General features: G+C 55.0%; 1 protein-coding gene across 1 annotated transcript in view; it reads right to left on the minus strand.

Annotated features, from left to right (window-relative positions):
- Nucleotides 1-979, minus strand: part of CDK18 (cyclin dependent kinase 18) — a 41,174-nt gene extending 40,195 nt beyond the window's left edge. Inside the window, exon 1 of the mRNA XM_071450329.1 lies at nt 852-979. The gene's annotated coding sequence lies outside the window, so the exon portion shown is untranslated. The remainder of the gene's footprint in view (nt 1-851) is intronic.
- Between the last annotated feature and the right edge of the window lie 20,469 nt (nt 980-21,448).

The following is a 21,448-nucleotide window of genomic DNA, read 5'->3' on the forward strand; positions in this document are numbered from 1 at the left end:
CCTGATTCTTTCTTCCTCTCAGAGCTGATGCCACCATTGTGCCAACACGCTCAGCCCAGGTTGTTTTCACCGAGAGACAAGGCTGTTAAAGCTTTTCATGCTGCCCTGGCACGGAGGGCAGCTCTCAAGGGGCTGTCTGGGGACAAGGAGGGGGGCACAGCCCCGGGAACTTGTCACAGCAACAGGCAGCGCTGCTGGAGAGATGCAGCTGATGGTGACAGCCGCCAAAAACTGCAGCGCCAGGGGAATGCCGAGCTGCCAGCCCGGGGCAGGGCTCCCTCCCACCGGACAGACCCCGGGGGTCACTTCCACACTGAAAGGGTCCCCCCAGGCCCCTCGCAGCGGGACCCACCCAGGGATGCCCATCACAATCCAACACTGGGCTTGACCTGAGCTCCCCGGAACAGATTTAGGGCCGAACACGCGCAGGAATTCCCTCACCAGGGAGCACCGGGGTACAAATCCGTACCGAGCTGAACCCTCCCTCTCCGTACCTCCAACTCCAACTCTCCCCTCCCCTCGCACTTTGTGCCTCGCCAGTCCCAAAGGCAGCGGCGGTGGCCCCCGGAGGGGCTGGGGGGCGAGCAGGACCCCGGAGGGGTTTGAGGGGCGAGCAGGACCCCGGAGGGGCGAGCAAGGTCCCCGGAGGGGCTGGGGGACGGGCAGGGACCCCGGAGGGGCTGGGAGGGCGAGCAGGGTGCCTGGAGGAGCTGGAGGAGCAGGCAGGGTTCCCGGAGGGGCTGCGGGGGCGAGAAGGACCCCGGAGGGTCTGGGGGGACGGGCAGGGTCCCGGGGGAGCTGGAGGGGTGAGCAGGGTCCCCGGCCCGCGGCGGGGTCACCCCGGCACTCACCGGGCGCCGAGCAGGTCGCTCTCCCTCCCTCCTGCCGTGTCCCTTCCTCCTTCCTGCGGGGCAGAGCAGGGGCGGTGCTGCGGGAGCCGCGGGGCCGCTCCGGGAACGGGACCGGGCTGCGAGCGCAGCGGGGCCGGCACCGGAGCGGGACCGGCACCGGGGAGCGGCTGGAGCGGCACCGGCACCGGAGCGGGCCGGATGCTGGAGCCGGTACCGGAGCAGGAGAGGCTTGGAGCGGTCCGGGAGAGCTGCAGAGCTGCCGGTGCTGGTGCCGGAGCAGGAAAAGGGTTGGAGCGGTCCCGGTGCCGGTGGAGGGGGAGCGGTGCCGGTGCCGAGCAGGGGGGACTTGGAGCGGAGCCGGTGCCGGTATCGAGCAGGGCGAGTGGGAGCGGAGCCGGTGCCGGTGCCGGGTGAATTGGAGCAGTGCCTGTGCCGGTGCCGGGGGAACGGGAGCGGTGCCGGTGCCGGTAGCAGGGAATTGGAGCGGAGTCGGTGCCGGTGCCGGGTGAATTGGAGCGGTGCCGGTGCCGGTGCCGATGCCGAGGGAACGGGAGCGGTGGCGGTGCCGGGGGAATTGGAGCAGCGCCGGTGCCGGGGGAACGGGAGCGGTGCCGGTGCCGGTACCGGGGGAATTGGAGCGGTGGCGGAGCCCGGGCAGTCGGAGCGGTGCCGGTGCTGGTAGCAGGGAATTGGAGCGGTGCCGGTGCCGGGGTAATTGGAGCGGTGCCGGTGCCGGTACCGGGGGAACGGGAGCGGTGCCGGTGCCGGTGTTGCGGGAATTGGAGCGGTGCCGGTAGCGCAGCCCGGGCAGCCGGGCGCGGTGCGGGCGCGGTGCGGGAGCGCTGCCGGCGCTCGGCTCCGTGCGGCGCTGGCTCCTCCCCGCCGCAGCCCCGGGAGCCGGAGCCCGCTCGGCCCCGCCGGCCCGGGCAGGAGCCGCGCTCCGAGAGCACAAACACACAAACACACGGCGATCCCCGCCTCGCTCTGCGGTCCAGCTCCCTCCTGCGGCTCCTCCTGCTCCTCCTGGGGCGCCCCGAGACACCGGGACCGGCAGCCGTGCGGGTTTCAGCCTCTCGGGCTTGTGGATTTAGCAGCGGCTCCCCCACCCATTCCAGCTCCTTGTTGTCGTATATTTAGTCAAACATTCTGGGTTGGCCAAAAATAGAGCAGCCATGGAAATACATCAGGCTGACTGGAGGTGCCAACATTGTCTGCCTGAGAGTAATTAATTTCTTATATCCTCGGCTATATTAATCCTCGCCTTCCCTGCACACGCCGCCCTGTCTGTCAGCAGAGTTGTTGTGATTAGTGCCGAAATCTGGGGGATGTGCAGGAGGTTTAAGGTGGTGGGGAAGGGCAGGGGGAAGCCGAGGCAGGGAAGGCACAAAATCCATCTCCACAGAGTGTGGGGAGCGGGAGCACCGAGGGCACAGCAGGGATGGCGAGGAGGATGGAAGGGGATGCAAATTCTGTGGGGGGAAAATCCAACCTTCAGGGTCTTCTTTCCAGACGTGGATATTCCACAAAAAACCCTGAAAAAACAAAACAAAACGGTCCAGGAGACACAAATTTGGGCTTCCTCAGTTCTGCTGCTGCCAGAACTCCTTTTCCCCGTGTTCCTTTCGGACGTGGGAGTCTTGCTGGACTTGCTGACTCTCATTTCTTATCTCAGAACCACCAGGCTGGCTGGGAGACACCTCGAGGAGTGGGGAAGTGCTTCCCAGATGGTGCAGCAGGAGCATCAAATCCGAGCCCCATGGAGGGAAGGGATGTTCTAGAAGGATCCATGTCCTCTGGTCACCTCAGCCCGTCCCAGGGCAGCACCCCTGAGGCCCTCAGCGATGTTTGGGTGCCCTGGGAGTGGGGTAAAACCTTCAGTGGGAGCAGGAGCTGAACCAGCCCCTCTGGGGCTGAGCAGGTGAGGGGCCCAAACTGAGGCCCAGTGACCCAGCAGGGACATGGTGAGAGGCCATCCTTGGTGACACAGGTGAGCAGATCATTTGTCACCTGTGTCTGATGGGGATTGGCATCCTTGGCTCTGCAGGGCTCGGGGAGGAGCAGCAAAGGTGGGGACAGGGGTGATGGGGGTGCAGGGTGTGATGTGCAGGCTGGGTGTGACACCCAGGCTGTGTGTGACATGTACAGTTATGTGTGACATCCAGGGTTGTGTGTGACACCCAGGGCTGTGTGTGACATCCAAGGTTATGTGTGACATGCATAGTTATGTGTGACATCCAGGGCTGTGTGTGACATGCAGGGTTATGGTGTGACATGCACAGTTATGGTGTGACACCCAGGGCTGGGTGTGACATCCAGGGCTGTGTGTGACACCCAGGGCTGTGTGTGACATGCACAGTTATGTGTGACATGCACAGTTATGTGTGACATCCAGGACTGGGTGTGACATGCAGGGCTGTGTGTGACATGCACAGTTATGGTGTGACACCCAGGCTGTGTGTGACACCCAAGCTGTGTGTGACACCCAGGCTGGCTCTGTGTGACACCCAGGCTGTGTGTGACACCCAAGCTGTGTGTGACATCCAGGCTGTGTGTGACACCCAGGGCTGTGTGTGACACCCAAGCTGTGTGTGACATCCAGGCTGTGTGTGACACCCAGGGCTGTGTGTGACACCCAGGCTGGCTCTGTGTGACACCCAGGCTGGCTCTGTGTGACACCCAGGGCTGTGTGTGACACCCAGGCTGGCTCTGTGGCCGCTGCCCTCCCCTCAGCCCTGGTCAATGAGTACCCAGTCATGTGGGTGCTCACTCATTGCCCTGTGAGTGCCCATCCCGCTCCCTTCCTGCTGCACAATCGGCACTTTTGGGGGGGGTTTCCCACATCCCAGCCTCTGCCATGGCTCTGACTTCCACATTCACCCTTTTCCTCCGTTTAGAGGGGAGATGTCACCCTGGGGGAGATGTCTCAGGCACTTCTGGGTCATTCCCAACAACTGCTGCCACTCCTTCCATACCACAGCCCCGAGACCACCTGGCGCCTTAAATCCAGTTTGAAACTGAAAGGAAACGAGATTCCCAGGAAAAGAGATTCCCAGGAAAAGAGATTCCCAGGAAAAAACCTCCAGCAAATGAAGCTGAAGGCCCCAAACTGGGACTTCAGAGAAGGCACCGTGCAAAGGGCAGGAATGTGACAGCAATTAGGGGACAGAGCCACGAGCTCGGTGCTTGTGCCACACCAGCTGCTCGTTGGTGCAGAACATTCCTCACAAACACAAATTCCAGCCCTGGGCATGCCAGGGATTGCTGTGAGAGCCCGAGAGCCGCGGCTCCGGAGGAGGAGGATGAGGATGAGCAGAGGGAGAGCTCCCAGCTGCTGCAGCCCGAGGGGATTGCAGTGGGAGAGGAGAGGAAGGATGGGCTGGGATGGATGGGATGGTCCCGGCACGGGGGGCACGGCTGGGGGGGATAACGAGCCTGCTGTCAGGAAAATTAATCCACAAACAGCAGAGGTTTGTGCCCAAAAAGGAGACAGAGGAGTCCTTTGACTTTATTCCAATAAAGGGAGAGGCCATGGGGCATTCCCCTGGGATCACTCACATTTTTGGAGGATGCAGCCTCCTTTTTATCTCAATTTCCTTCTCTCTTTCCCCATTTCTGAGGTACTTGAGAGGTACAGATTTCCCAAAACACCTGATACCAGAGGTTCCCCTCTAATGTACAACCCTCCCTTTTCATTTTTAATTCTTACAGAATTTAGGGTTTTTTCTCCATTGGCTGAGGTACCTGAGAGGTTCAGACTTCCCAAAACACCTGATACCAGAGGTTCCCCTCTAATGTACAACCCCCTCTTTTCATTTTTAATTCTTATGGAATTTAGGAATTTTCCTTCCCCATTGTTTCTTTCATCTCTCAATGTCTAATTTCCTTTATCAGCAAACCTAAAAGGTTTATTTGTAAAATCAAATCTCTTTTCCCATTCATCAACCAGTGGAATCCTTCCTTCCCGTTGTTTCTTTTATCTCCCAGAGCTGGTTTTATCTGCCAGCTTGTTTGTAAAGAGAAATCTGCAGTTCCTCTCACTGTTAATGGGGCTGGGGTTTCTCCAGCAGTATGAACCCAAAGCAAAAAGTGTCCCTTGAGCCCAAGGAAGGTGTCCCTTGACACTTCTCGAGTGTTTTGAGGTCAGGGGTTGAACTCAGCGCCCACCTGAGGCACCTCTGTGATCCCCAGATGAATTTCCCTGAGTGAATTTGCTCAGCAGAGCCTCGGGGCATTTTCCAAACATGCCAGAGGAATGGCTGAGCAGAGGGCAGACAAAACTGCTGGGGGTTTTTTGGGAGTTTTTTCTAGAATTACTTTGCTTTCTGCTGTTGTTTTTTCTCTTTTTATTTTGTGATCACAGACCCTCACGGAGATCTCCCCCAGACAAAACTGCTGGGGTTTTTTGGGAGTTTTTTCTACAATTACTTTGCTTTCTGCTGTTGTTTTTTCTATTTTATTTTGTGATCACAGACCCTCACAGAGATCTCCCCCAGACAAAAGTGCTGGGTTTTTTTGGGAGTTTTTTCTAGAACTACTTTGCTTTCTGTTTTTTATATATTTGGGAGGTCACAGATCCTCACGGAAATCTCCCCCAGACAAAACTGCTGGAGTTTTTTGGGAGATTTTTTTTTAATTACTTTGCATTCTGCCATTGTTTTTTCTCTTTTTATTTTGTGATCACAGACGCTCGGGGAGATGTGGGGGAAATCAAGGGTGAAGATGGGCTGGTTGTTCCTAGAAAATGAGTCTGGCTGGAAAACTCCAACCCTTTGTGTCATGGCTGTGATCACCTCAGCTTGTGCTGGGGGAGACTTCAAATCCTCCTCCTCCTCCTTCTGTCCCTGCCTGGGCCAGCCAGAGGAACTGCTGGGGTTTAGCCCACAGCCCTTTTTAATGTAAATTGACTTTTTTTAGGGATACTGTGCTGTGTTTCCTCACACCAGCTATCACAAGAGGAGGGAGCAGCCCTGCTACAGCCATGCCAAGCATCCTTTGGTGTAAAACCACTGAATTTTTGGTGTAAGCACACCCGGTTCAGGAACCAGCCCAGAAAGATCCCAGCTCCAAAGCGAGCTGTACCCAGCAGGCACCGCTGTGTCCCTGGGGACAGCTCCAGAGCTTCGATCTGCAGCCCAGAAGAGCCCTGGCCATGGCCAGCAAATGCAGAAAGTCGATTAAACCTGACAGCTCAGAGTGAGGCCGTGGAGAAACAGCAACAGGAATGTGCCTGGCTCCTGCAGGAAGCTCTGGTGGGAGGGGAACATTTGATAAAAACAGGAGCAGGCTCCTGGTAGTAAAGTGATTTCAGCATTTATTATAAAAAAAGAAAGGCCTAAAACAAGAGGTACTAAAGTGATTTCAGCATTTATTTATTTATTTTATTTATTAAAAGTGAGTTCAGCATTTATTACAATAAAAAGAAAGGCCTAAAACAAGGGGTGCTAAAAGTGATTTCAGCATTTATTATAACAAAAAGAAAGGCCCAAAGCAAGGGGTACTAAAGTGATTTCAGCATTTATTTATTTATTTTATTTATTAAAAGTGAGTTCAGCATTTACTTATTTATTTTATTTATTAAAAGTGAGTTCAGCATTTATTACAATAAAAAGAAAGGCCCAAAGCAAAGGGTACTAAAAGTGATTTCAGCATTTATTCTAAAAAAAGAAAGGCCAAAAACAAGGGGTACTAAAGTGATTTCAGCATTTATTCTAAAAAATGAAAGGCCCAAAGCAAGGGGTACTATAAGTGATTTCAGCATTTATTTATTTATTTTATTTATTAAAAGTGAGTTCAGCATTTATTTATTTATTTTATTTATTAAAAGTGAGTTCAGCATTTATTATAATAAAAAGAAAGGCCTAAAACAAGGGGTACTAAAATTGATTTCAGCATTTATTCTAAAAAATTAAAGGCCCAAAGCAAGGGGTACTATAAGTGATTTCAGCATTTATTTATTTATTTTATTTATTAAAAGTGAGTTCAGCATTTATTTATTTCTTTTATTTATTAAAAGTGAGTTCAGCATTTATTATAATAAAAAGAAAGGCCTAAAATAAGGGGTACTAAAATTGATTTCAGCGTTTATTAAAAAAAAAGAGAAAGGGCCAAAGCAAGGGGTACTAAAGGTGATTTCTGCATTTATTTATTTCTTTTATTTATTAAAAATGATTTCTGCATTTATTTATTTATTTATTAAAAGTGATTTCAGCATTTATTAGAATAAAAAGAAAGGCCCAAAGCAAGGGGTACTAAAATTGATTTCAGCATTTATTCTAAAAAAAAGAAAGGCCTAAAACAAGGGGTACTAAAATTGATTTCAGCATTTGTTCTAAAAAAAAGAAAGGCCAAAAACAAAGGGTACTAAAGTGATTTCAGCATTTATTCTAAAAAATGAAAGGCCCAAAGCAAGGGGTACTATAAGTGATTTTAGCATTTATTTATTTATTTTGTTTATTAAAAGTGAGTTCAGCATTTATTACAATAAACAGAAAGGCCCAAAGCAAGGGGTACTAAAAGTAATTTCAGCATTTATTCTAAAAAAAAGAAAGGCCTAAAACAAGGGGTACTAAAAGTTAGTTCGGCATTTATTATAATAAAAAGAAAAGCCTAAAACAAGGGCTACTAAAAGTGATTTCAGCATTTATTACAATAATAAGAAAGGCCCAAAGCAAGGGGCACTGGGCCGAGGATGCAGCAGCAGCGATGTCCCCGATGTCCCAGGGGAAGGGCACAGCTTCCCTGGCTCAGATGTCCCTTTTTATCCTGTTTGTGTCCCTCTGGATTGGTTTTTGTTGGGATCCTTCATTTGCATGAAGGTTTCAGGCCTTGATTGGCCATTACAGCTCAGCCCAGGCTGGCTGGTTTCACTAGGGTGGGTGCACTTTGCTGAGGTGTAATTTCTTCTAACCACCCTTTAAACCCCTTTTACAATATAATAACCCAACTAACAGCACATGCTTAACGATCTATTAACTGTTTCCCAACAGTTTCCACCCTATTTTTAACAACATTCCCCTGTTTTCGTGCTGCAGGGCTCTGGCTGAGGATGCAGAGCCCTCAGCAGCTCACATGGCCTCACATGTGTGCAGCTCCCGAGGAGAGCTCCAGGGCTCTGCAGGGAACATTTCACAGTCACTGCATCCCTTCCCCACTGCCCTGCCACTCCATAGGAGCGTGGGCAGCGAGTCATGGAAAGAAAAATGTGTTCAGTGCCTCCTCCTCCTGCTGCTGCTGCTGCCCTGGCCTGGCTGCTCCCCCCAGGCACATGCAGGCATGTGGAAATCATTGCCTGGAGAGCAGAGCTGTGTTTCAGCAGGGCTGGGGTGAAAGCTGGCTGCTAAATCGAGGAGAGCTGGGAAATGGGGCCATGCTCCAGTGCCCAGCCTGCCTCAGCAGGAGCTGCTCACTGGAGAGGCAAAATGAGCCCAGGGTCACAGCCCAGCCCAGGCTCAGGGACCCCCTGATTTAACAACAGCACCTCTGGTGGGTTCACAGACTTGGGGAATGTCAATCATAAAATGGTTTGGGTTGGGAAGAACCTTAAAGATCATCTTGCCTAAAATTCCACCTCCCACTATCCCAGGTTGCTCCAGGCCCTGCCCAGCCTGGCCTTGGACACTTCCAGGGATGGGGCAGCCCCTGCCACGACCTCCCCACCCTCCCAGGGAAGGATTTTTCACATTTATTCAACCTTAACTTCCCCTCTTTCAGTCTGAACCCATTCCCCCTTGTGCTGCCACTCCCAGAAGGGGCAGGACAGATGGAATATTGTTATTCCCATTTTAAAAGCGGGTGAATTGAGTAACAGGAGAAATGGGGATGTTTGGATCTCCCTGTGCCTGTCCCAGAGCTGAGGGAGCTCCTCAGGGTCTCCCTGCAAATCTCCAAGCCCAGATCACTGCAGGCTCTTCCTGTCCCATGCTGGATTTGGGACAGGCACAGGGAAGCCACAGCTTCTCTGGGAATTCACTCCCAGCCAGGAATTCCTTCCTGATATCCCATCTAAATCTACACTCTCCCAGCTTAAAACCATTCCCTGTGTCCTGGTCATTCCAGTCAGGAATTCCTTCCTGATATCCAACTGAAATCTCCCTTTTTCCAGCCTAAAACCATTCCCTGTGTCCTGGTCATTCCAGCCAGGAATTCCTTCCCAATATCCAAACTAAATCTCCCCTTTTCCAGCTTAAAACCATTCCCCCTTGTCCTGGTCATTCCAACCAGGAATTCCTTCCCGATATCCCATCTAAATCTCCCCTTTTCCAGCCTAAAACCATTCCCTGTATCCTGTCCCTCCATCCCTTGTCCCCAGTCCCTCTCCAGCTCTCCTGAAGCTCTCTGTGAGCCCCAAATTCCCCTGAAACCACTGGAAATCACTGGATTGACATTCCCAGGGCTGTGGGACACAAAATTCTGTCCCCAAGGTGCCCAGCACTGCTGACCATGGCAACCACGAGGCTGACTGCAAACCACTGAATCCAGCAGCATCTCTCTTCTGAATTTTGCCCATGGAGCATCACCATAACAACAGCTCCACCAATCCACACCACAGATCCAGGCCCTTAGCAACCAGGAGCTGCCAAATTGCAAAACAAAGTACGAAAAAAACCCCCAAAAAACAAACCTGCACCAAGTCCTTCCTGCACGGTCCTGCTGTGGGTGTGCAGAGCTGCAATGGGCAAAGCCAGAGCACCATAATCCCAAAAGTTCTGCCCCAAGAGGTGCCAAAAGCCTCCCTTGTGGTGCCCCTGGAGGGTTTGGCTGCTGTTTTTGGTGTTTCACTGCGTGGTTCCCCTCCCACAAAGGGAAAACTCAGCACACACAAAACCTGAGCTGCCACCCCTGAGAGCTCTCATTGTCACCAGCCCTGGAACCTTGTTCCAGATTGGAGGCAAGATGTTTTCCATTACCATCTGTAGGGCAGATTACCTTTGTCAAGTGGGCAGTTTGCCTTATCTCTCTCTGAGTGACCACAATCACTCCTCCCTCGGGAGGGGACACCTGCTGATAACAGCTATGGAATGTCCCTGCATGGCTGATAAGAACTACAGCATCCCATTGGGAGCTGTGAGCCCAGAGGGAGGAGCCAAGCATTCCTGCCTGGATATAATCTGGAGATTCTGGAACACCAGCACAGCTTCTGCACTGGATTGCCCAGAGGAACAGCAGCTGCCTCTGCCCCTGGATCTTCAGAGGCAGAGACTGCACCTTTCTCCAGGATCCCTGCTCCAGCAGAACCAGCCCTGGCACTGCAGGAGGGCTGAGCCACAATTCCAATGGTTCTGCTGCCAACAGCCTGACCCACAGGGTGTCAGGCTGGGTTCTGACTGTGTCAGTGTTGGTTTGGTTCACTGCATTGTTTATTTTATCCTTTTATTTTCTTCCCTATTAAAGAACTGCTATTCCTGCTCCCATATTTTTGCCTGAGAGTTCCTTAATTTAAAATTTATAGCAATTAGGAGGGAGGGGGTTTACATTTTCCATTTCAGGGGAGGCTCCTGCCTTCCTTAGTAGACACCTGTCTTTCTAAAGCAAGACAACTGCATTGTTTATTTCATCCTTTTATTTTTTCTTCCCCATTAAAGAACTGTTATTTCCTGCTCCCATATTTTTGCCTGAGAGCCCCTTAATTAAAAATCTATTGCAACTTGGAGGGGTGGGGAGGGTTTACATTCTCCATTTCAGGGGAAGCTCCTGCCTTCCTTAGCAGGCACCTGGCTTTCCAAACCAAGACACACCTGCAGGAACTGCTGTGCCTGGGTGTTTCCAGCAGCTGTTTCCCAGGGGTTAAACCACCCCAGCAGTTTCAAAAGAACCACAGTTTGCTCCCGTGAGTGAACCTTGCCCCCTGCCACCCTGCTCGAAGCACGGGGAGGAGATAAGCTGGTTTTTTTTTCAGGGCACCATCCATCTCTCCCACTGAGTCACTGCCAAACTTCCTCTTCCCAGGCAGGTCACGGGGTGAGCTGGAGCTGAACGCTCCAGGGAAGGGCTGAGGGAGCACATCCAGGGCTCTGAGCTGCTCCCAACAGGCAGCAAGGCTAAAGTCCTGCAGGGAAATGTGTCTGAGCAAACCCAGCAGGTCTTTCTCCCTGCCAGGGCACACCAAACACACCAGCAAAGGGCCTGGTGCTTTCCTGCTGCCACAAACTGGGAGTCCCTGCTTGGGCTGGGACCAGCAACACCCAGGGGTTGAGAACAGAATGTCACCCTGGTTTTTTAAGATTTTCTAAGCCTTCTGATGTTGACATTCTTGTAGGGAACTTTCTCACACACTTTCTGTAAATAACTCATTGTTTTGCATTCCTTTATGGAAGAGGAGAACGTTGATGGACTGTTGGTTTGCCCAGTGTCATTGGAGAGGTGGCACTGTCACCCTCCAACCCGCTGTCACTTTTGGAAAACTATAAATGCTGGAGTCAGAAAATAAACTCCCCTTTTTCCTTCACCTTGAGAACAGTGGTGTGAGCTTGTGTTCTTTTGTGTCTTATAGCAACATCAGAGCACAAACTGGGGATTTCCAACCCTGTTAGCAGGAGGCAGTGCTGTGGTGGAGGAGGTCTGGCTGGAAGATAATTTGGATTTTCTGAGCTTTTGGCCACAAGGATTCTTTTCCTTCATCTGCATTTCATTTCATCATATCTTCTTTCCAGAGAGTTTGTAAATCCTTCTTTTCTCTTTCTGGGATTTTCATGGATCCATTTTGGCAAACTTTGTTCCAAGACCCTGCACTTGGTAGCATGCCATGCCTTTTGATGGCTTTCACTTTGGTGAAGATCAATTTTTGATATATTTTATTTTTTCTTTTTAAGGTCCCTCATCTCTTCTCCTCACAGTTGTGTCTTCCTCCTTGATTTTTTCCCCTGCTTTTGCAACATCTGTCTGGTTAGTTTTGGCATGTTTTGGCCCTTTGCACTGCACCTCATTTTCTCCCAGACCACTTTCTTGTAGTCACTAAAACTCCCAATTTTCTGGGTTTTTTGGGGGTTTTTTTTTCAATTGCATTTCATTTGATCATATCTTCTTCCCAGAGTGTTTGTAAGTTTTTCTTTTCAGGGTTGCAAGATTTCATTTCCCTTCCTGAAAGGAAATAACATTCCAAAGGTGGATGGAGCAGGAGGAGCTGTGGCAGGGGCTGGCACAGCACAGCAGGAACAGCTTGGGTGGCACCAGGAAGGGACTCCCTCACTGCTGGCTGGCACAACCTCGGGATGTTCAGCCAGAATTTGCAGTTTGACTCACAGCCTGCTCAGCTATTTTCAGCCCAAACCAGGAATCCAGCCCAGCTCTGGCTTCCCAAAACATTGGTGCAGGCATAAACTTCAGCAGGCATTAGGGGGATGATGGATGTGAGAATGTTTCCCAAAAAACAGAGCCAAGGATGGGTTGGGGCAGCAGGGCTGGACATGGGAATGGTGGAGCAGTGAGGAGAAATCCCTGGGAGGGCAGGGATGGGTTTGGGAAAGACTCTGGGCCGAGCTGGGAGCAGGGTGGGCACTGTGCCACCCTCACCCCTGTGCCAGCCCAGCTGTGGTGTCTGAAACGTTTGGGATTTTAGGAGGCAGAAGGACACAGGGACACAGGACATGGGACACGGGACATGGGACAGAGGAACACAGGACACAGGGACACACAGGGACACAGGGATATGGGACATAGGGACACAGGGACAAAAGGACATGGGACACAGGACATGGGACACGGGACATGGGACACGGGACATGGGACACAGGGACACAGGGATATGGGACACAGGGACACAGAGACATGGGACACAGGGACACAGGGACACAGGGACATGGGACAGAGGAACACAGGGATATGGGACAGAGACACAGGGACACAGGGACACAGGGACATGGGACACAGGACATGGGGACACAGGACATGGGACACTGAGACACAGGAACACAGGGACACAGAGACATGGACACAGGGACATGGGACAGAGGGACACAGGGACACATGGACACATGGACATGGGACACAGGAACACAGGGACACAGGGACACAGGGACACAGGGACACAGGACATTCTTCCCTGGATCCCGGCCCGTTCCCACCACGTAGACTCGCAGCAGCCTTTCCCTGGAGCTTTCTCCTCCTGGAGCTTTTTCCCCGTGTCCCTCCTTGATCCCTCCCCAGCTCCTTTCCCCTCCCACGGCCACCCCGTGTCCCCTGCTCCAGCCTTGTCCCCAGCCCCGCGGAGATGGCGGCAGTTTTTGGAAAATGCTTCCACCTCGTGGCCCTGTGGAGAAACGCCGGCCTGGGAAAGCCCGGGGGCTCCGGGAAAACCCAGCTGGGCACAAACGCGGCCGTGCCACCCTCTCTGCTCACCCATGGCTGCCCGGTGCCCCCGCTTGGCTCCGGCTGCTGCGGCCCCGGGGCTGCCCCAGGGCTGGGGAGGAGCTGGAGGAGCTCGTGGTCAGTCCAAACCCATCCCAACCCAGTCCAAACCCATCCAAACCCATCCAAACCCGTCCAAACCCATCCAAACCCATCCAAACCCATCCAAACCCAGTCCAAACCCATCCAAACCCATCCAAACCCGTCCAAACCCGTCCAAACCCATCCAAACCCATCCAAACCCAGTCCAAACCCATCCAAACCCATCCAAACCCATCCAAACCCAGTCCAAACCCATCCAAACCCATCCAAACCCAGTCCAAACCCAGTCCAAACCCATCCAAACCCATCCAAACCCATCCAAACCCAGTCCATCCAGTCCAAACCCATCCAAACGCAGTCCACACCCAGTCCTAACCCAGTCCAAACCCAGTCCAAACCCAATCCAAACCCAGTCCAAGCCCAGTCCTCCCAGTGCTCCCAGCACACAGGGGCTGGCAGAGCTCAGCTGGAGCTGCCAGGGGACAGCACCGTCTCTCCTGTAGCCCCTCCAAAATCCCCCTGTGCAGGAGCTGGGGTGGGCACAGAGGGAGAGGCCTGGGCACACTTTGGGAAGCACCTGGTGGCATGCAGGGCTTCACTCATCCCCTGGAAATGCTGCAGGAAAGGGGGGGGATCACAGCCCTGTGAGGGTCCCTGAACCCATTGTGCCACCAGGGAATGGCTCCTCTACTCCACTGGGGGAGATTCCTGATCTCCAGTAATCCAGGAAAACACTGTGGGCTCTTACACAGCTCTGGGGTCTCATGGGATCCCAGAATCCCAGGATGGTTTGGGATGGAAGGGACATTGAAGCCCATCCAGGGCCAAGGCAGGGACACCTTCCACTGCCCCAGGGTGCTCCAAGCCCCGTCCAGCCTGGCCTGGGACACTGCCAGGGATCCAGGGGCAGCCACACAAAATTAACAGAAGGAATCCCCTGATGGAACCTGCTGTCCCAAGGAATGGGCACGAGCAAGACTCTGCTTTATTTTGTCACATAACCAATGACATTTTTAGCAGTTTTTGCTCCTGTTAGAAACCAAAGCCCATGAAGACAGCAAACCCATTGCCAGGCTCCTTTTTTTTTTTGTAGAAACCCAGTGGGGTTGTTCCCTCTGATGATGCCAGGGGGATGAGCAGAGCGCCCTGAGGGTGCTGCAATGGGGAACCCAAACTGGGCTCACCCCAAATCCTCCCCGAGGAGCAGCTGCTCCTCACAACCCCCCCGAGGGGTGCTCCCACCAGGATCCCACACTGAGATGACATCGGAATCCTTCCAGGTGACGCCACCAGGCTGCTGTGAAGGGAATTCCCAAGAGGAATCGGGAATTAACACTGGGGATGAGCAGCCCTGCAGCTCCGTTTGTGTTGCTGGGAATGGCGGTGCCTTGGAACTGTCAGAGGGGTGCACAAATTAAAAAAATCTTTAAAAAGCCTGGATGTGGCACTGGGTGCCAGGGTTTAGTTGAGGTGTTGGGGCTGGGTTGGACTCGATGATCTTTAAGGTCTATTCCAGCCTGGTCATTCTGTGAATTCTGTAATTTCCCATGGAATAAAAGCCCTCAAATTTCACAGGAAAAGTGGATTTGGCTGCAGTGGAAGCTTTCCCAGCGAAACTCCACTCGTGTTTGCAGGGGGCCCGGGAGAGAAAACCTATATTCTCCCGTGGCTGCTGCTTGAAACATTCCTCATGGCAAATCCTGACAGGTAACAGGTCGGCAGGGCTCGCAAAGAGGCACAGCCAGGCTGCTCCTCGTGCCACAACGCGGGGAGAGGCAGCTTTAAAGGCAGCCAGGACTCGGCTCCCGCTCTGCTGGCCGGGGCTCAAGCCCCGTTAATGAGCAGGAAATCGGGAGCGGTGGGATGGGAAGTGCTTTGTCCAGCCCATACGGACACTTGGCACGCCATGATCTACCGGGGGTTAATCAGAGGCCTGTGAGGAACCTGCCAGTCGCCACACGAGCCGAGGAAATTAAAACTCAGGCACCATATGCTGCCCATCCCCGGGAGGGAGCGGAGCGTCGGGAGCGGCGTCCGCATCTGCCCCGGGCAGGTGCGAGCGGCGGGGGGGCCAGACCCGGGATAAAGGGAGAGCTTCCCGTGGGTTATCCCAGCTGGATAAAGGGAGAGCTTCCCGTGGGTTATCCCAGTTGGATAAAGGGAGAGCTTCCCGTGGGTTATCCCAGTTGGATAAAGGGAGAGCTTCCCGTGGGTTATCCCAGTTGGATAAAGGGAGAGCTTCCCGTGGGTTATCCCAGCGGGATAAAGGGAGAGCTTCCTGTGGGTTATCCCAGCGGGATAAAGGGAGAGCTTCCCGTGGGTTATCCCAGCGGGATAAAGGGAGAGCTTCCTGTGGGTTATCCCAGCGGGATAAAGGGAGAGCTTCCTGTGGATTATCCCAGTGGGATAAAGGGAGAGCTTCCCGTGGGTTATCCCAGTTGGATAAAGGGAGAGCTTCCCGTGGGTTATCCCAGCGGGATAAAGGGAGAGCTTCCCGTGGGTTATCCCAGTTGGATAAAGGGAGAGCTTCCCGTGGGTTATCCCAGCTGGATAAAGGGAGAGCTTCCCATGGGTTATCCCAGCGGGATAAAGGGAGAGCTTCCTGTGGGTTATCCCAGTGGGATACAGGGAGAGCTTCCCATGAGTTATCCCAGTGGGATACAGGTAGAGCTTTCCCCAGAGTTCATCCCCCCAGGATAATGCGCTTCTTTTCCCTGAGGTTCATTCCCCCTGGGATAATGCCCCTCCTTCCCCAAGGTTGTGCCCCCTCAATAAAACCACTCCTTCCCAAGGTTATCCCCCAGATAACGCCACTCCTTCCCAGGGTCATCCCCCCTCAATAACCCCAATAACGCCCCTCTTTTCCCAGGGCTGTCCCCCTCAATAATGCCCCTCCTTCCCAGGATTTATCCCCCTCAACCCCACGCCTCCTTCTCCCGGGTTAACCCCTTAACCCTTCGCCTCCTTCTCCCGGGTTAACCGTCTCAATCCTGCCTCTCCTTCTCCTGGGTTAACCCCCTCAACCCCACTCGTCCTTCCCCCGGGTTAACCCCTCAACCCTGCCCTCCTTCTCCCGGGTTATCCCCCTCAACCCCGCTCCTTCTCCCGGGTTAACCCCTCAACTCCACTCCTCCTTCTCCCGGGTTAACCCCTCAACCCCGCGCCTCCTTCTCCGGGATTAACCCCCTCAACCCCGCTCCTCCTTCTCCCGGGTTAACCCCCTCAACCCCGCTCCTCCTTCTCCCGGGTGAAGCCCCGGCCGTGCCGTGCCGTGCCGAGGGGAAGGATGACACACGTTCAGCCCAGCCCAGCGGCAGAGCAGCCGGCGAGGCAGAGCCAATGGCTGCTTTTCATGCTCAGCGAGCGCGTCCATCTCCCCGCACACCCTCGAGTCCTCAAGTTGCAGCTTTGAACTCCCTCGCTGAGCAGAGCGGAGCGGAGCAGAGCGGAGCGGAGCAGAGATGCTGCTCAGCGGGAACAGAAGGCACAGCCTGCTGACAGGTAGCCAGCATGGACCCTGAGCCCGCCAGGGCCGGCTGCTGAGACAGGTACGTGCCTTCCGAGGCAGGGAGCCGACAGCAATCACATTTGGGATGCAAACTTTAATCTTCCAGCAGGGGGAATATGGAAATCTGGCTCCTTCGGAATGATTCCTCCCCTCCCTTCCCCAGCGCCGCCACCTCCCCTCCCCCTGTGCGCGCTCTCCCCTCCCGGTCCCTCCCAGCACCGACACTTCGCTGCAGTCTCTGCATCTCTTCGTTTTTGGGGGGTTTGGTGCTCCCCGAGCCTGGCAAAATAGGGAGAGAGGAGAGCAGCAGGACAGGGTGGTCTCTGCGGGCTGGGTGGGCTCTGGAGCCAGGCACGGCCAGGGTGGCTCATTCCAGGGATCCTGGCGGGTAAATCCATCCCTGGGGACAGGCACAGCCAGCTTGGCACATTCCAGGGGTCCTGGCTGGTGGATCCATCCCTGGGGATCAGGGTGGCTCATTCTAGGGATTCCGGTTGGTAAATCCATCCTTAGGGAGCCAGGTATAGCCACGTGTGCTCATTCCAGGGATCCTGGCTCCTAAATCCATCCCTGGGGACAGACATGGCCAGCTTGGCACATTCCAGGGACTCTGGCTCCTAAATCCATCCCTGGGGATGAGGGTGTCTCATCCCAGGGACCCTGGCTCCTAAATCCATCCCTGGGGATCCCTGCTGAGCTCACGGGAGGATCCAGGGGCTCTCCCAAGCTGGAGCCTCTGCCCTGTCTGGCACCGGGCACTCCCTGGTGAGGGAGGGAAGGGGAGGGTCAGCGGTGAAACGGGGCCATGGCACAGTCAACCTTCCCCTCTCCACGGGTTTTTTGCTGGAGGAGGACCCTGACCCAGCGCTGGCTGCTGTCACCTGTGTCCCCTGCCCTTTGGGGACAGGGGAGGTGCAGGCCTGGCTGTGCCCTGGTTATGCAAATCCTCCCTCTCCTCTGGCTGGAGATGCCCAACCTCCTGCTCTGAGATCCCCACACGGGCTGGGAGGCACCGAGGGGGGCAGAGGTGACACTGGTGTGGCAGTGCCCTTGGCTGGTGGCTTTTCCTGCATTTCCCAGGGGGACATGTCCGGGGCTTGCTGCTCCCGGGATTTCGGTGTTTCCTCAGGTCTGTCAGGGGAATTAAACCCAGGGGTGGAGGAGCATCGGGGGGGTGGGACGGTTGGGATGGATGGAGATGAGAGATCTCTGCAGCCAGGGCTGGGAACTTGGGGTTTATTGCAAAGAGCCAAGGGCAGGGCCCTGCTGGGAGCTGCCAGGCACAGCTGGAGCAGGACTGAGAGAAGAGAGGGGGAGAGAGGATGAGAGGGTGAGAGGGTAAGAGAGCAAGAGCATAAGAGGAGTAAAAAGGGTAAGAGAGCGAGGTTCCCCTTACAATAAATCTTCTTCTGTGTTGAATATTCTGATTCTCACTAACCAATCTAGTACAAGATACAAATCCTATAGCATTTCCATACAGCCTATAAGAATCATTACATTACCACACTGTGTTACATTTTAAACCCTAAAAACTCCTCTTTGGGCCCCTTCTGCCAAGCTGTAGGGTCTGCTCTGACCCTTGGGCCTGTCTGCAAGCAGAGGGTGTTGTTCCATCAAAAGGGGATCACCTTCAGTGGCCACACCATTGTTTTCCAGTTGTTCAGTAACTGAGGGATCTCAAAGCTTCCTTTCATTTCAATCTCGCTTATAGTTTCCATATTCTCAAACTCTTTTGCCAGACAATCATGTTTATAAGGCTTTCCTGTTTCATCTTCGGGAGCTGTGGGGATGCTCCAGGCAGGGGTAGCAGGATCTGCCTCCCCCTGGGGAGCTGGGAAGGACTTTTGAGGTCCTGGGAAGAAGAGAGGAGCTGGCTGTGCTTTCTTTGGGCTCGGTGTGGGGCAGGGCTGCCCTCTGTGTCCCCATTTCCCATTTCCACCCTGGGAGCTGATTCCTGCTGGCTCTGTGGCTGGGGAATGTTGTCCAACAAATCCTTCCCGGAGCTGGTGCCATCAGGTGGCGCCTGGGGATGGAACAGGCAGCGCCGCCGCGGGAGCTGGGAGAGGAGCACCTGGTGCTGTGAGCAGCACACGGCACGGGGACGGGGACAGGGACACCCTGAGATCCTGTGACACAGGGGGATGTGGCACCCTGAGACCCTGTGACACTGGGAACAGTGACAGGGGACACCCAGAGACCCTGTGACACAGGGAAAGGGGACAGGGGACACCCAGAGACCCTGTGACACAGGGAAAGGGGACAGAGGACACCCTGAGATCCTGTGACAGAGGGAACAGGGACAGGGGACACCCAGAGCCCCTGTGACAGAGGGAAAGGGAACAGAGGACACCCTGAGACCCTGTGACACAGGGAACAGGGACAGGGGACACCCAGAGATCCTGTGACACAGGGAGATGTGGCACCCTGAGACCCTGTGACACAGGGAACAGGGACAGGGGACACCCAGAGATCCTGTGACACAGGGAATGGGGACAGGGGACACTCTGAGATCCTGTGACACAGGGAAAGGGGACAGGGGACACCCAGAGACCCTGTGACAGAGGGAAAGGGGACAGAGGACACCCAGAGCCCCTGTGACACAGGGAACGAGGACAGGGACACCCAGAGGTCCTGTGACACAGGGAATGGGGACAGGGGACACCCAGAGCCCCTGTGACACAGAGAACAGGGACACCCAGAGATCCTGTGACACAGGGAAAGGGAACAGAGGACACCCAGAAATCCTGTGACACAGGGAAAGGGGACAGGGGACACCCAGAGACCCTGTGACAGAGGGAAAGGGGACAGAGGACACCCAGAGCCCCTGTGACACAGGGAACGAGGACAGGGACACCCAGAGATCCTGTGACACAGAGAACAGGGACAGGGGACACCCAGAGATCCTGTGACAGAGGGAACAGGGACAGGGGACACTCAGAGCCCCTGTGACACAGGGAATGGAGAGATGGGACACCCAGAGACCCTGTGACACAGGGAGATGTGGCACCCAGAGTCCCGTGTCACCCCATCTCACACATCCAAAGGTGACACAGAGAGGCTTTGGTGGCACTGGGAGGGACGTGTGGCACAGGCAGAGAGTGGAGATGGCAGGAGAAGCGTGGAAAGCGTGACCACAAAATGGGGGTCAAGACCACAACTGCTCACGGGCTCTGTCACTGCTCCATTTGCACATTGGAGTTAATTGTCCAATTACAGCTTTAGGTTATCAAGTCCCAGCCCACGCTGTTTGTGCTCCTGGGCCTGAGATTTGGATCATTTGTCCTTGGTCCCCAGCTGGAGCAGGAATTGTTTTGTCTCTGTGATCAGAGCTCACCATCCCCTAACATGAACCCAGACCCACGCGCTGAAGCAGCACAGAACCTGAAAAACAGAAAAACCCCAACCCTGAGGCATCACTGGGCTGCCCAGAGCCCATCCCAGGGGTGGCAGAGCTGCCCAGGCTCTCTCTGGAGCCGGGATTTGCAGCAGCAGCAGCAGCAGCAGCCCTGGCACAGGGGAGCACGTCCCCTGTTAATCAGCATTTAATTAAAGGACATGCTGACATTTGGAAATCAGAAACAAGTCTCCTGTGTGGGCTGCCTCTCTCTGCCGCTCGCCTCTTCTCTGAATCACTCCCTGACATTTTGCCAGATTAGGATGTGACTCCCTCTCCCTCCCTCTCTCTCTCTCTTTTTCTGCTTCCTTATAAAAACAAATTGAAAAGGAGACGCCGGGGAGGCACCGCCGCTCCTCGGGGAGACGCCGGAGGGGTCAGGGGAGATCTCCCGTGATTCCCGGGGCCACCACGCGTCCTACAGAGCCCCGGCGTGGGGCAGCCTCTCCGTGGGGCACAGACGTGGGGTGACAGGGGTACCACAGCTTCTGCCTGCCTGAGAGCACCCAGGGAGCCGGGCGGGCACCTCGGGGCTCGCACCAGCCCGGGATGGGCTCAGAGAGTCCCGAGCCGGCGGGAGGGGGGTCCCGGCAGGGAGATGGGGATGCCCGGCAGCGGCCGCGGAGGTGGGGACCCCCGGCTGGAGGGACCCGCATGGGGACCCCCGTGCAGACCCCGGCTGGAGGGACCCGCATGGGGACCCGCGGCTGGAGAGACCCCTATGGGGACCCCCGGCTGGAGCGACCCTCGGAGCGTCACCCCCAGGCTGGGGACAGGAGGGCTGAGCCCTGGCTGGACTCACGGAGAGGGGACACGACACCCCCGACCCCGCAGCAGGCGGGGTTCGCCTTTTTCCTTCACCTTTAGGCTCATTGGCCACCCATGTGCAGCCCCCTCGTGCCCCCCAGTGTCCCTCTCGTGTCCCCGCCGTGTCTGCTCCGTGTCCCCCACATGTCCCTCCGTGTCTCCCATGTTTCTGTGTCCCCCCGTGTCCTCTCCGTGTCCCCCTCGTGTCCCTCCGTGTCTCCCATGTTTCTGTGTCCCCCCGTGTCCTCTCTGTGTCCCCCTCGTGTCCCCCCCGTGTCCTCTCCGTGTCCCCCCTGTGTGTCCCCCCGTGTCCCTGGGTGTCCCCCCCACATCCCCTCCGTGTCCCTGGGTGTCCCCCCCATGTCCCCCCATGTCCCCTCTGTGTTCCCCTCCGTGTCCCTGGGTATCCCCCCATGTCCCCTCTTTGTCCCCCTGTGTCCTCCCCGTGTCCCTGGGTGTCCCTGGGTGTCCCCCCCGTGTCCCCCCGCCCCGTGCCCGCTTTCC

Source organism: Agelaius tricolor, unplaced genomic scaffold (assembly GCF_023055355.1).
Source record: "Agelaius tricolor isolate 1412-34295 unplaced genomic scaffold, bAgeTri1.0.p SCAF_30, whole genome shotgun sequence".
NCBI lineage: Eukaryota > Metazoa > Chordata > Aves > Passeriformes > Icteridae > Agelaius > Agelaius tricolor.